The sequence below is a fragment of the Haliotis rubra genome, unplaced genomic scaffold (genome assembly GCF_003918875.1).
Source record: "Haliotis rubra isolate DU_JTF1 unplaced genomic scaffold, ASM391887v1 Scf15, whole genome shotgun sequence".
Lineage (NCBI taxonomy): Eukaryota > Metazoa > Mollusca > Gastropoda > Lepetellida > Haliotidae > Haliotis > Haliotis rubra.
In genome coordinates this window covers 2,410,619-2,426,969 of record NW_025765447.1, presented here as the reverse complement: position 1 = coordinate 2,426,969, position 16,351 = coordinate 2,410,619, and the positions used below count along the sequence as shown (strand labels likewise).

At 38.1% G+C, this 16,351-nt stretch overlaps 1 protein-coding gene and 1 long non-coding RNA gene across 2 annotated transcripts in view; both read left to right on the top strand.

Annotated features, from left to right (window-relative positions):
* The window catches only part of LOC124270176 (integrator complex subunit 13-like), a 414,381-nt gene that overhangs the window by 212,334 nt on the left and 185,696 nt on the right, over positions 1 to 16,351 (top strand). The gene's annotated exons all lie outside the window — the stretch shown is intronic.
* The window catches only part of LOC124270181, a 146,241-nt gene that overhangs the window by 90,675 nt on the left and 39,215 nt on the right, over positions 1 to 16,351 (top strand). Inside the window, exon 3 of the long non-coding RNA XR_006896700.1 lies at positions 1,630 to 1,665. This is a non-coding gene — a long non-coding RNA (uncharacterized LOC124270181). The remainder of the gene's footprint in view (positions 1 to 1,629; positions 1,666 to 16,351) is intronic.

The following is a 16,351-nucleotide window of genomic DNA, read 5'->3' as shown; positions in this document are numbered from 1 at the left end:
CGGTCCAACCATGGGAAGGTGGGGTAGCCAAGTGGTCGAAGCGTTCGCTCTATCTCAGCTTAATGATAATTGGTGTCACCACAGTGAAAATGGATGGGCAATAAGAATCTAGAATTCAATCAATCTAGGTTCAAAATAGGGAATTGTGTTGGATGCCATTACACCCTAGCCTTCAACTGTTTCTGACCGCCTCCGTGGTGTAGTGGTTAGAGTGTCTGCCAGAGAGCTAAAGGTTGCGGGTTCAATTCCCGACCACCTCATACCAAAAGATGTTAAAATATGGTACTTGTTGGTCCCTGCCTGGCACTTGGCATTAATGGGTACAACAAGGCATGGTCGGCTCGGAGTCAGTATAATGTGTCTGAGTGGGGTATTCATGCTTCACTGCGCAATGGTATCTCAGTGGGGTAGCACTATAAAACCAGCTTAAGCCTGGGCTAGTACAAGCAGCCACACATACACATACGCACGCATGCACGTCGTCATATGAGCGAAATATTCTCAAGCACGACGTAAAACCCAGTTTCACCTCACCTCAACTCACCTCAACTGTTTTTTGTATTACCAGACTACACTGTCACACTGGGCCATCAACATGTACATAATTCCTTGTGGTACAGACCCGTGAAGAATTGGTCATCATCAACCCATGCTTGTTGTAATTAAGAGGTGACTAACGGGATCGGTTGGTCAGGCGCTGACCTGGTTGACACATGTCATCGTATCCCAATTTGCATAAATCGATGCTCATGCTGTTGATCACTAGATTGTCTGGACCAGACTCCATTATTTACAGGCTGCCGCTATATAGCTAGAATGTTGCTGAGTGTGACGTTAATCAACAACCAAACCACTGGCAGACTGGCTTCTGCTTCAATAGTAGGGCTGTAGTTTTAGTTGGCTTGTAAATATCTTCTGATCAGACACGACCCGTGAAGATCCGGGTTAGAATATTGATCTTCAGTAACCAATGCTTGTCGTAAGAGGCAAATAACGGGATCGGGTGGTCAGACTCGCTGACTTGGTTGACACATGTCATCAGTTCCCAGGCCACAATTGCGTAGATCGATGTTCATGATGTGGATCACTGGATTTTCTGGTCCAGACTTGATTATTTACAGACCGCCGCCATATAGCTGGAATATTGCTGAGTGCGGGGTAAAACTAAACTCACTAACTCACTCTGATCTGATACTGATTGACTGATGAGATTTGATATTCATTTTAATGAAGACTTCTTATCTTCTTCTTAAAATAATTTTTTGTGGTAAAATATTTTTGTTAAAGTTTTAAAAACCTTTTGACCACAGGGCAGTCAAATCTGAACCTTTCTATTAATGGAAATGACTGTTAAAAGAATCAAGCATCATATGATTTGCACAATGTGAAAAATCAATTTATTTCCAGTAAACCTCATTCACCTTTAGCGCAAATTCTACTTTTACTGGAAGTTAATCACTTGTGAAGTGTCAGTCTGTGAGGTACCGGCCCTTTGGGTCAGTGTTTCTGCATTTACAACTGAAAGTGCAGACTAATCTCAATAACAAGTAAATTAAACGGTTCTATATTTAACTTTATTGTTCAATGGTCATTACAGTAATAATAATAGTTTTGTTTCATACATTTCAGAACTGGACAACAAAATGATGGAAGATTGGCAGAAAGGTAAGTGTTATGTTTGTAATTAGAAAAATTGTTGTTTCCACCAATGGGCATTTATCTACAGTTGATTTTGTGGGTTTGCAAACGTTGTCTATTTAGAGCATTGATATGACTGGTTTCACCTTATTCACTAGGGTGTATAGTATATAGGGGTGAAACAGTATACCGTGGTACTAGGAGAACCGCGGTATTTTGCCTTCTGTTTGGTATTCTGTACAAATTTGGTGTTTTCGTACCGTCATTTCTATCTAGTCATAAAATGACAGTTTTGTTCCTTTAGAATAACAAACATCATGACTGTTTTTTTCCATGTTATTAAACAATGTAAGGTTTGGCTCTTGTTGTCAATTTTTTGCATTATGATCATATCTCATATACCGAACTGAAACGGACCGAACTGAAGGCCTTGTACCACTTCACCCCTACTGGTATATTCCTTAAATCCTTTTCACTTAGGGATCTTTTATTTCAGTTAAACCCTTTAACTTGGGCATCTAGCGTATCAGTTAAACTCTTTCATTAGGGGATAGGGTATATCTAACCCCTTTCATTAGGGGATAGGGTATATCATTCATTAGGGGATAGGGTATATCTAACCCCATTCATTAGGGGATAGGGTATATCTAACCCCATTCATTAGGGGATAGGGTATATCTAACCCCATTCATTAGGGGATAGGGTATATCTAACCCCATTCATTGGGGATAGGGTATATCTAACCCCATTCATTAGGGGATAGGGTATATCTAACCCCATTCATTAGGGGATTGGGTATATCTAACCCCATTCATTAGGGGATAGGGTATATCTAACCCCATTCATTAGGGGATAGGGTATATCTAACCCCATTCATTAGGGGATAGGGTATATCTAACCCCATTCATTAGGGGATTGGGTATATCTAACCCCATTCATTAGGGGATAGGGTATATCTAACCCCTTTCATTAGGGGATAGGGTATATCTAACCCCATTCATTAGGGGATAGGGTATATCTAACCCCATTCATTAGGGGATAGGGTATATCTAACCCCATTCATTAGGGGAGGGTATATCTAACCCCATTCATTAGGGATAGGGTATATCTAACCCCATTCATTAGGGGATAGGGTATATCTAACCCCATTCATTAGGGGATAGGGTATATCTAACCCCATTCATTAGGGGATAGGGTATATCTAACCCCATTCATTATGAGATAGGGTATATCTAACCCCTTTCATTAGGGGATAGGGTATATCTAACCCCTTTCATTAGGGGATAGGGTATATCTAACCCCATTCATTAGGGGATAGGGTATATCTAACCCCATTCATTAGGGGATAGGGTATATCTAACCCCATTCATTAGGGGATAGGGTATATCTAACCCCATTCATTAGGGGATAGGGTATATCTAACCCCATTCATTAGGGATAGGGTATATCTAACCCCATTCATTAGGGATAGGGTATATCTAACCCCATTCATTAGGGGATAGGGTATATCTAACCCCTTTCATTAGGGATAGGGTATATCTAACCCCATTCATTAGGGGATAGGGTATATCTAACCCCTTTCATTAGGGGATAGGGTATATCTAACCCCATTCATTAGGGGATAGGGTATATCTAACCCCTTTCATTAGGGGATAGGGTATATCTAACCCCATTCATTAGGGGATAGGGTATATCTAACCCCATTCATTAGGGGATAGGGTATATCTAACCCCTTTCATTAGGGGATAGGGTATATCTAACCCCATTCATTAGGGGATAGGGTATATCTAACCCCATTCATTAGGGGATAGGGTATATCTAACCCCATTCATTAGGGGATAGGGTATATCTAACCCCATTCATTAGGGGATAGGGTATATCTAACCCCATTCATTAGGGATAGGGTATATCTAACCCCATTCATTAGGGATAGGGTATATCTAACCCCATTCATTAGGGGATAGGGTATATCTAACCCCATTCATTAGGGGATAGGGTATATCTAACCCCTTTCATTAGGGGATAGGGTATATCTAACCCCATTCATTAGGGGAATGGGTATATCTAACCCCATTCATTAGTGGAATGGGTATATCTAACCCCATTCATTAGGGGATAGGGTATATCTAACCCCATTCATTAGGGGATAGGGTATATCTAACCCCATTCATTAGGGGATAGGGTATATCTAACCCCATTCATTAGGGATAGGGTATATCTAACCCCATTCATTGGGGATAGGGTATATCTAACCCCATTCATTAGGGGATAGGGTATATCTAACCCCATTCATTAGGGGATAGGGTATATCTAACCCCATTCATTAGGGGATTGGGTATATCTAACCCCATTCATTAGGGGATAGGGTATATCTAACCCCTTTCATTAGGGGATTGGGTATATCTAACCCCATTCATTAGGGGATAGGGTATATCTAACCCCATTCATTAGGGGATAGGGTATATCTAACCCCATTCATTAGGGGATAGGGTATATCTAACCCCATTCATTAGGGGATAGGGTATATCTAACCCCATTCATTAGGGGATAGGGTATATCTAACCCCATTCATTAGGGGATAGGGTATATCTAACCCCATTCATTAGGGGATAGGGTATATCTAACCCCATTCATTAGGGGATTGGGTATATCTAACCCCATTCATTAGGGGATTGGGTATATCTAACCCCATTCATTAGGGGATAGGGTATATCTAACCCCATTCATTAGGGGATAGGGTATATCTAACCCCATTCATAAGGGTATCTAGTATATCAGCTAAACCCCATTTTCCAATGAAGTAATCACTCACTGCCATGGCAACAATCCACAACTCCCCCAGCATGCACCATGTATACAAAATGTGAAACATGATGAAAATGGTCTTGAAGTTCATGTCATGGGGTAAAACTCACTGAAGCAGTGTCCTACAAACCAGGAAACATCAAACATTTTCAATTTAAGACCAGTCATCCTTCAGTTCCAATTTCTTATAAAACATAAAAAGAAAATATTAAAAGAATGCAGTAAAATTCAGGTTGAAGAATCCTCATTTCAAGTGCTATTTCTATTTTAGTTTATTGTTTCTTCATCTGATATAATAACTGACAGTAAGTCAGCATGACTCCTAGCCACTTCAAAACCAGTCCACACACACACACACACACACACACACACACACACACACACACACACACACACACACACACACACACACACACACACACACACACACACACACACACTCTTACCTCCCAATCAATATGTAATATGAATGACAGCAGTAGAAATAGAACATTTGCAAATCATTTTTTGAACATACATATTTTGTATGGCCATAATGGACACATCATTATCATTTATGCTTGTTTTGGCGAAATAGAAACATAACCTCCACATAGAAAGAATGTCATTAGTTTTAATTGGAATCGGTTTCAAATTATACAAGAATAACTTATCATTAGTGATCCTCTGTTGAAGTGAGCGTAATGTAATATCACTTTCAACAGTCGTGGGCATTCCAGATTAGAACAGATTCCCATCAGCCTATGCTGGTCTTGTTAGATGTGTGGGGTGGTGGGGTAGGTTAGTGGTTTAAGTGTTTACTTGTCATGCCGAAACCTGAGTTTGATTCCCATAATGGGTACAATGTATAAAGCTGATGGAATATTGCTGAAAGTACATATCATACTTATTCACTCACTTGTAAGAGATGGTCAATCTCAATGACTTGACCCATTACACCAACTGTCCTTGCACCTGGATTGAGTGAATTTTGCTCACAATATTGATCACTGAATTGTCAGGCCCAGACATCTATCTACATGCGGCCACTGTACAGCTATATAACTGTTGAGTGCAGTGTTATACAACAAACAGTTAACAGTATTTCAGTCTGTGACCATGTGCAGCTTAGTGGGAGCCCACAATGATGTATGCCATAGATGTCTGCAAGCACAGATATATTGGTGCTGGTAAACCAAGGATTATAATGTTCCCACACTATTAGCCTGATGTGCCCACACTATTAGCCTGATGTGCCCACACTATTAGCCTGATGTGCCCACACTATTAGCCTGATGTGCCCACACTATTAGCCTGATGTGCCCACACTATTAGCCTGATGTGCCCACACTATTAGCCTGATGTGCCCACACTATTAGCCTGATGTGCCCACACTATTAGCCTGATGTGCCCACACTATTAGCCTGATGTGCCCACACTATTAGGCTGATGTGCCAACACTATTAGCCTGATGTGCCAACACTATTAGCCAGGACCCGGTTGTATCAAACTTTAATGAAGCATTAACGTGCCATTAAACGTTCATTAAGTAATGTATCATTAAATTCTGTTGTACTAACGTTTTAATGATGCTCTGTTGTCATTAGTGCGTCATTAACTTAATGAAGGTCCTGGGGTATCATTAGAGCATAATTAAACGTCCTGGAAAAGTGAACATTACGCCAGAATTTTGTTTGAGCCGCACTGGATCTACCTACAGCTATAAAATTACACAGAAATGTAGATGATTAAATGTCGTATCTCATGGTATAAACTCAGTTTGAAAAGTAGACACTGCTGAATGTTACTCCTAATTTTGTTATGCGTTAAAAACAGTAAATTTCTCTGCTTTTATGGTGCACTGATAAAAGTACTGTGCTACTATATATTCAATTTGGCATCTTTCACGGAAAGTGTGAGCGAAACAAAATTCTGCCTGATACCTGAATGACATAGGTATGTATTAAATTAGTTTGTGTGCTTATGTATAGCGTTATACACTCAATCTTAAAAGTGACTCGCAATATGTGTTGAAAATGGATTTTCCCCTATGACGTCAAATGGCTACATAAAGGTCTGCACGCTTATAAAGATAAGGGGGCCTCACTCCGGTATGCTTCATACTAAGTCATTGTAACTCAGATCACTTGGCGAGAATTTGCTGTGAATAAGGACACACTATTTTCTTGATGTTTTGTTCACGGAATTATCGAAAACAATGATACTCAAAACATTTGTGATAAACGGCACCTGGCCAATGATTATATCGCCATTGTTTTGTCTATAACACAACATAAACAAATTCAATGAACAAGACATATCCTTTAAAAACGTGTGCATATATTCATTTCATGAAATAAATAAATAATTTTTATTTATTATGTCAGTTTTACTTAGGTTTAAAATACTAAATGTTGATAATGAAATTAGTTTCATGAAACCATATGTGAGCGATCATAAAAGTATACATTAATGATACAAGTGTAATCCGCAGGGACAGTGTGATTGTGTTTACTCTTATTCAACCGACCTTCACCTCAAAGAAATTGCCACATATGTCCAACAATGTTGATGTATGACATCACTACCGATGACCGATTTCTCATGAAATGGCGGCTTCGTGGATATGGGTGCCCACGATTTTCTTGAGGAAACCTTTGTCCATAAATGTATGATGTAAGTAATCAGAAACATTCTGACTATCTCGCGTGCATGGTTGTTTGTTTTATTGTTTTCATTGAAAAAGTCAGAAATGCCGATAATTGCCTATGTCGTTCTCCATGATTTTGCGTCTCGCATGGCGTCACGCTGCACAGAACTTTCGTATGAATATATCAAATTTCATTATTGTATCTGTTTTAAGTTTTCTAGTTCTTGCTACGATACTCTTTCCGTGGATATTCTAAAAATATTGAGCTCATGCATGCTACGAATAGACGAACTGATGTCTAAAAAATTGAGAAAATGCTGCACAGTATAAAATCTGATTTTTGCTTTGTTTATATTTCTAGCAAGCGCTGTGTTATGAGCACAACGTCCCGTTTTCACACCCAATATGTTTCGTTTTTTCTTAGACACTTTGTTTTAGTGACAAAGACCATTTGGAATTTGATTCCTAAATGTATGAGGAATTCAGCGATGCATTTGTCACAACTGAATATGAAATATACATGATGTAATAGGCGTCCTATGACTGGCCTTAGCGAAACTTGATTTTGTAAACACTATCCAATATGGCCGAAAGCTCACTTCGGCGTTCGTGTTCGTGTATTTTCCAAAACATCCCAATCGATTCTAGGTTTATCGGAATTGTATCAGAATTATTTAGATGAGTTTCTTCACAGCAGTCGAAATGTTTGTTTTTTGTTCCGAGGTTTAGCCCTAAAGATGCCATTTTGACAGACGACCGAGAGTAACACTTACATGTTTACAGCGCGGAATTGTGGGAAAAAATTAGGGGAATCCCCGGTTTTAATGAAAATATTTACATTAGGACGTCATTAGATAATGATACGCTAATAAGTGTTTGATACAACCGTTTTTAATGATGCCATTAACTAATGATGCATTAAGGATTTAATGTATCATTAGGGTTTAATGTTGACATTAGTTAATGAAGCAATGATACAACGGATCCTGATGTGCCCACATCAACCACCTGTCCTGGTGTCAAACCTGTATCATTAGTCTGATGTGCCCACACTATTAGTCTGATGTGCCAACACCAACCACCTGGTGTCTGAGCTGTATCATTAGCCTTATGTGCCAACACTATTAGCCTGATGTGCCAACACTATTAGCCTGATGTGCCAACACTATTGGCCTGATGTGCCAACACTATTAGTCTGATGTGCCCACACCAACCACCTGCTGTCTAAGATGTATCATTAGTCTGATGTATGAGTACTTCAACCACCCGGTGTCTGATTATTATTATTATTAGCCTGATATGCCAACACTTCAACCACCTGGTGTCTTAGCTGTATCATTAGCCTGTTGCTCCAGCACTACAACTGCCTGGTGTCCCCATGGCAAAGCCATTATATATAAGAGCTTGAGTCAACAGATGCACTTTTACAGTGAAAAATTACTTTAAAATATAATCTCTTGAAACATATAATCCTCTGAGGGATTGAAATAAGGTCATCTTAACCTGGTACCACTCTTGGAATACTGTCAGTTTTTTAACTTTCGGTGTCATGCCGTAATGGAGTATTATTTGCTTGAGGAAGCAGGTGCTTGGGCTTGTCATGCTTTCACAGGCTGCCATGGAAGCAGTTACCTGGCACCTGTACTCGGCACGTGTTTGCAAAGCTCTCTGCTATGTGTGTAGCTGATCCAGGCAGCAGGAGCAAGATCTGCCTTTGATATGCTGTAACCAAAGGCAACGGAGTGGACGGCCATGTTTTTATTTCTGGTTTAAAATTCGAAGTTAAGCAGTGTATGGAATATGTAAACAGCATGGAGGATGCATCAGTTGGTAAAATATGCTTTGCTGTAATGTATGAAACAATATTCTTCCTTTGATATTTAAAGCAAGTCATTCTAGATTTACTGAAACCATTCACACATGACCAATTCCAATAATTTTTGTTGTTTAAATGAGAGAATGAGAAAAAATGAAGGAAAGGAGGGAGGGCAAAAACAGATAATTGTATACTTCGTCCTTCAACCTAAAACTTGCTTGTATTGTATTTTATACAAATTTCATCTAAAGTATGTATCATTCTTTTGAAGATGTTTCCGCGATATGTAAAAAGGATGATGTATGCAAAAATAAAACAACCTGATCAACCATTCATGTTCTTCACCCTGTTATGGCCAAAGAAAACAGCATGTTTCCATGTTTTCAGGTTTTGCCTGATGTAGACTGAAAAAGAAACCTGTTTTTCATTTTTATATCCCAACGACTTTCTTTAAAGGACAACCTGATGGACCGTGACTAAACAAATGAATATGAAACAAGCAACAAGGATTGGGAGAGATGTTTCTCGAAATTGTCAATCATGAGGTATCTCGTCTACTGAAAATTGTGTAGAACAACACTCAGTAAAGTGAAATTGCCAGACCCTTTTGAACTTTGGGGCTGTACTGTTTGAGTGAAAAATGTACCTATGTACCATGTCTTAGTTCATGCTGATGAGCATTGCAGAATTGTCAATTTTAAGAAGTGAAATAAATCAATTCAAAAAAAAATAATGTGAAAAATTTATTCATAAATGTTGAGTTTTTAAAAGCATTTCCATAAAAGCAACTGTAATTCATTTTTTGTCAATAGAAGCGTTTCTCATCTGTTGTATGGAAACAAGGAAACTACAGTGAAACCTGTCTAAACCAGCATCACACAGGACCGAAATAAAATGCCGGTTTAGACAGGGTGCCAGATTAGACAGTGGCAATCATTTTCCGTTGTAAATGGTGGGACCAAAATATTATGCTGGTTTTGACAGTGTGCCGGATTAGACAGTTGACAGTGTAGTTGGCAGGTTTTACTGTATATTTGGTTTTGTATGATCTTGATTTGCCTAAACATTTTAGTGGCAGGGGGTCGGACATGTCAAGCATCACAACAGTACAAGAATGTCCAGGAAGTGAGAGGGTCTAGTCACACATAAAGTAACACGAGGCAGCCTAACAAACCCCTCCTATGTCCTGTCAACATCAGCCGATTAGATGCTGCTGTTTTACCAACAGTGGGTTCCACTTCCTCAACATGGCCAGCCATCTTTGTATCTGACATCCCTTGATGAATTCCTGAATCCCAGCAAGGTGTCCAATATCGCTTGTACACATCACGAAGATACAATAATGTCTAGACAAGACCTGTGTTTTGACCTTCACCTTCAAGGACACACAATCCTGAGACGTAAGTAATCATCAGTTCCCCCAAACTGGCTGTTGACCTTACATGAACTGCTTTAAGTTCCCAGGTATGATGTGGATTAGCCTTGCTCCAAGTCTGTACTGAATGTTAGGTCCATGGATGTACACTTTTGCCCGCTAAAGAGGACATCTAAGGATACTAGTCTGTTGTAGAGACAACAATATTCCAGTTACGTCAGAGTGTGTCAGTTTGATGTAGAGGAAAGCCTGAACTGATGCAGGTCTTAAATGTTTATCACTTTTGTGAAACCCATAAGCTTGGATATGGTGATGACAGACCAAGGCAAACCAGGATCTGAACACATGATCATAGGTTTCTGTCATTCATAAGGGACATAACTCTGCACAGTGATTTGCTGCTCGTAGATGCCATATGTTCACCTTTGTTGTGGGGTCACAAACTCTTTGAACTGTTTGTTGAGTAAATGTGGAAAATGTTTTAAAAATACAGTCTGCATGATTTTCTTCCCACTTATATATACAACTGAAAAGATGTACGTGATCATTGTTTATTACATTCCTGAACTATTTCTGATAATAATTCCGATACTTGACTGTCAAATATATTTTACTGAGTAAACTATGGATGGTTTTAGTTATTGTTTTTCATCATTTCATGATCAGTCGAATCACAGAAAGTGCTGAATAGACATTCATTGGGTGAGTGAGTGAGTGAGTTTAGTTTTACGCCGCACTCAGCAATATCCCAGCTATATGGCGGCGGTCTGTAAATAATCGAGTCTGGACCAGACAATCCAGTGATCAACAGCATGAGCATCGATCTGCGCAATTGGGAACCGATGACATGTGTCAACCAAGTCAGCGAAACTGACCACCCGATCCTGTTAGTCGCCTCTTACGACAAGCATAGTCGCCTTTTATGGCAAGCACATGGGTTGCTGAAGACCTATTCTACCCCGGATCTTCTCGGGTACATTCATTGGGACTGAATGTGGTGATAATGTGTCATAGTGTGATTCATTACAGAGAAGGCACATGTTGAAAGTGATGGATTAATTGAATATAATGGATGCAAGTACACTTATGGATGATATCATTGACAGGCACAGTTTTATTTCTTGCTTTACAGATGAGCCATACAGATGCAAAATAAAAACAAAATATATATTAAAAGATGATTCAAAGTCTGTTTGTATTGCCTAATGTTATATCAGTTTTAAAAAAATATCCAAATTCAACACTGCATTTCATTATGTTTTTTATCAACTTCTAGAAAATCTTGAAAACAAAAAATAGAATTGATCCGACCCATTTGAGAAAAACTCATTGAGTACAATCTTGTCTTTTATAGATGTAAAATGCAAACACGAGAGAACGTCCAGTATAGAATAATCAGAAACTGGTTCCACTGGGAGTAGAGGCAAAATGGTGATGAAGTCAGTATGAATGGATTATCTGCTCTAGATACTGGATACATGGCTTGTTAATACATGTTTAGGCTGCAAGAAGTCGTGCACGGGCCCAGGACAGCAAACAATTCATCGGTTACAAAAAACATCTTGTTTATTCACCACATCGATTACAACGCAATCCCAAACATTGTCAGACCTGTAGTTTCATGAAAATCAACCCAGTGAAGCTTGGTATGCCAACAGCATACATAATGTTAAAACATTTTTTTCTTGAAGTCAAATCTTGGCGAGACCCGCCCAAGCTGTTAGGCCAGAACATTCAAGCTAGGCACCAAAATATACCAATAACAACAAGTACATATTTTGTTGAGCATTTACAAAATTTCATGTTATCTGCTGTGAAGCTTAAGATCTTAAAGTTGTACTGTTGACTGGCTTGATAATATCTGTCGTGGAAACATGTTCTCAACAGTTTATCAGTGTGAGAATTATGTTTAGCAATTAGAGTTCAAGATCTGCTGTACAGATAGTCGTGTGTAAGACAAGCCGTTTCTTTTGCCCTCGGCATGGATAATGTATGCTTCAAATCTGTAGATAACTTTGATAACTTGTGTTTTTTATTTCAACATTTAGCTCTTTTCCTCCTCATATATACAGGATAATGTGGACCAATATATAATTTATTTGTCTTCAGTAACAGATAAAATGTCCAAACAAATCTGTACTAATTTATAAAATTTGTAAATAAACTTTGAAACCTGTGTCATAGTCCCTGAACCTTATTATTTCCCCTTCCGCCCTGCCCTTTCTGGGGTGCTAAGCCCTAAATGAAGTCAAGATTTCCTCAGCTTCTGAATCTCCCATCCCATTGGGGATCCTTTTCATTTTGAAAAATATGTTTCTGTCAAAACTATATATATTCAGAGAATAAGAGTTAGTCTATGGCTATGAAACATGATTAATGGGCCTGTGAGGTTTTCATTTAAGTAAGGCAAGACCAATATTATTTCTTGTTTTACGGATCTGCCAGTCATATTTTTTCAAGAATAAGAAAAAAATAATAATAATAATTTTCCCCGCTCAAAAAATAAAATGTTAATAATTTTATTGGCCAAAAATGAAAATGTGCAAGAAAATGTTTTTACATTGTCTTTTGCCCCATATTCACTTCATAAATTGCCAAAAGTAAAATACCTTTAGTATTTAAAAGGGATATTACTTTGACTGGTGATTTCTATATTTATTTATTTTCCTCCTGCCTTTAGGTTTTCTGAGGACAAAAATCCATAAAACAAGAAATAAAATTGGTCTGGCCTAAAAGTTTGTATGACTACTGGTCCATTCTCAGGCCTGCCTTGATGGATGGATGGATGGATAATGTGAATGAAGGTACCAGGTACCTTGTAATTCCTTTGCAGCTTGTGAATACAAGTCCTTTATTTTTCCTTGATGAAGATAATAGGAAAAGTTGTTTACAACCATTTGAATATAAGTCTTGAATCAGGTTTCTAAACTCTTTTCATTTCAGTGAAAGATCATCTTATAGTTTGATTTTTCCAGCATTTGAATTTTGATTCCATCAACGATTTCTAGCTTTAGTAAATGTCCTTTTGGAATTATTTGCTATGTCAAAGTTTTGAAATAATTTGTAAATGATTAGATTCCCCCTTTTTTTTGTTTTCAGATCTCCTTATGTCTCTTATTCTTGCGTTACTGATTATGATCTATTTGTAAAGTTTCCATTTAATCAAATATATTCATATTTTGTCATCGGAAGAGTTTCTTTGACAAACAGCAAGAGATTTCTTCCAGCCCTTCTTGTCTTATTACTCATGGATGGAACTTCAGTGCTATGAGAGTTTCTTGTAACTTTCCATGTCGAGATGTGCTTTTGAGATTCTCAATAGCTGTTCAAATCTTTTCATTTTAGTTGCGTTATTTTAGGGAAGGGAAACAGTTTCTTGAGAGCACTCTCAGGAAGAGCTCTCCAGAAACTGTTACTGTCGGTAATCTTCTTTCGTAAAATAATCACGACCTATGCTCCACTGAGTGAGTGCAACAAGGCTGTGCGAGATGGTGTACAAGGTACCTCTTCCTCTAAGTGGGTGTTGGGTTAACAAAATAATATACGTCTTGTCTGGTAATTGTCATATTGTTGTGTGTAAAAACAACATAGCTGTCTGTCAGTGGATGTTGTTGACTAGTTATCATCCTTCTGTCATACACCATTAAGTTAAAGAGGTGTATTTGGATCAGAATTAGAGACATGCATGGTATTGGGTGCTGAGATTTATGGAATTGATGGTAAGGCATTTTCACAGTGTTTTTGTTTTTTTAAAGGAATTGGTTATAGGAAGGTTGTTTGTTCTGGTTTTTGGAATTTGGATTGGTTGCAAGGTGTTTATGGAATTGGCAAATGGGGATTGGTTGTAAGGTGTTTATGGAATGGAAAATGGGGATTGGTTGCAAGGTGTTCCTGGAATTGGCAAATGGCAATTGGTAGCAAGGTGTTTATGGAATGGCAAATGGGAATTGGTTGCAAGGTGTTTATGGAACTGGCAAATTGGGATTGGTTGCAAGGTGTTCCTGGAATTGGCAAATGGCAATTGGTAGCAAGGTGTTTATGGAATGGCAAATGGGAATTGGTTGCAAGGTGTTTATGGAATTGGTAAATGGCAGTTGGTTGTAATTAAGGTGTTAATTGAATTCATGATAGAAAGTAGGTAGTTTTGTGTATGAAAATTGGAAGATTCGTAGTTGAGTGTTTTGGAAATGACAACAGGAAGTTTGGTTAAAATGCTTTATGCAATTAGTGAGAGGGAGTTTTGTTGCTGAATTGGATAGAGCTGGTAACAGTTTTTGTTTGTTGCTTTGTTTTAAAGAATTTGTAATATGAAGGTTGTTTGTGCTGTCTCTGGGAAATGGTAAATAGGAATTAGCTCCTTTATGTTTAAAGAAATGTTAAACTGAAATTGGTTGCTTGGTTTTATGCATAGGATCATTGTTTGTGTAATTTTTGCACTCATTAACTCAAAACTGGTAGCTCTGTGTTTATGGAATTGGTAAACAGGAATTAGATTATTTGTATCATGGAATGCGTGAAGAAAAGGAAGTGGTGCTTTTTGTTTAAGGAATTGTCAAAAAAAGGAGGTTGACAACCAAGTTTTATTAGATTTGTGAATGAGCTGCTAGGGATGTTTCTTTTCTTTTTTTTATGGAATTGGTGTATTTTGGTAGCTTTAATTGGAAAGAATTTGCAACTTAGTTTTGAAGAAATTGGATAAGTACATTTGGTTCTTAGAGATATTTATAAAGTTGTTGTGTTGCTTGGTTTCATGGGATTGGTCGAAAAATCTTTTCATCATGAAATTGGCACATAGGAAGCTGGCTGTTTGGTTGCTTCATCAGTGATGTAGTCCTACACTTCCTTGACTCAGGACTCGATAACTTGAAGTAGCCAATGTAGATTTTGTAATACAATCAGACACAAATACAGTGGCACACCCTAGCATCTCAGACAGAAGTCTTCATCCAGTAATAGGAGTAAAGTTGTTATGTTGTTCCAAGACATTGTACACATTCAGGTTACAAGGGTAAATACTTGGGAAATATAAAAAAAGGTTTTCCCTGAACACAGGAATAAAAGAAAAACTCATTTATATAGAAGTGACAAAACCCTTTCCACATCTGTAGAAATCTCTGTTAAAATTGTACAATTGTGACAGTATCATGAGTATATACTTGTTTCAGTAGTATTACAGCTGTACGATGTTACTTGTAAACAAATCGAGTCTTCAACATGCAACACTCAACCCATACAATGTATGGGAACAGAGCTCAAACACATTCAACTGTGTTTATCTTAAAATCCTCCTGCAAAGTATAGTGCGTTTTGGCGATCAGACACCAACGTTTCTCTTCTAGAAATGTTTCAGAAGCTACAAATCCCTTTCCACGTCCAGAAGAATTTTGTGCTAAAAGCAGAGTCAATTGTACAATTGTGACAATACCCACTAAGAATGTATTTCAGTTATATCACAGCATGTCAGCGCTGTGTGTGTGAAGAAAACATGAACTGTCATGGGTTGTTCAGTTTTGATGAAAGCAACAAGCATGGATATGTTAAGTGCACTTAAAGCATCTTACACAAGTAGAGTCCTTTAGCAGATCCTGGCATGGGTAAGGGAGGCAATGCTGCACAGCTAAATGTGACATCTGTACTGCTTAAATCAGGATTGATTTCTATCAGTCCTTGAATTAACCCTAGTATGTGATGATGGGTCCATAGTGGTTATATATGAGTTGGGGTGTTTTTAAATACCATATATGACTGTAGATAACCTGATCTCATTAGTAAACTGAGGTCCTAACTTGACCCTTAATATCAGTATCAAAATGGTATGTTCCATACTGAACTACCAACCTTCGTGCATCTTCTCGTCGTGATCAGTCTCAGGAAATCGAGTGTCAACAAATCCGTATTGGATTATGCAAGTAAATCCTGTTGTTACACTGTCTCGTAAAAAAAACACATGTACTTTTCATATATGGACTTGTGTCCATTTTGATAAAAATGTCATTCAATAACACAATGCCTTGTAGAAAGAGGTCAAATGTAACGTATGTTATATATTGGATGACACAATCTTTGCCCACAAGATACACCACAATCT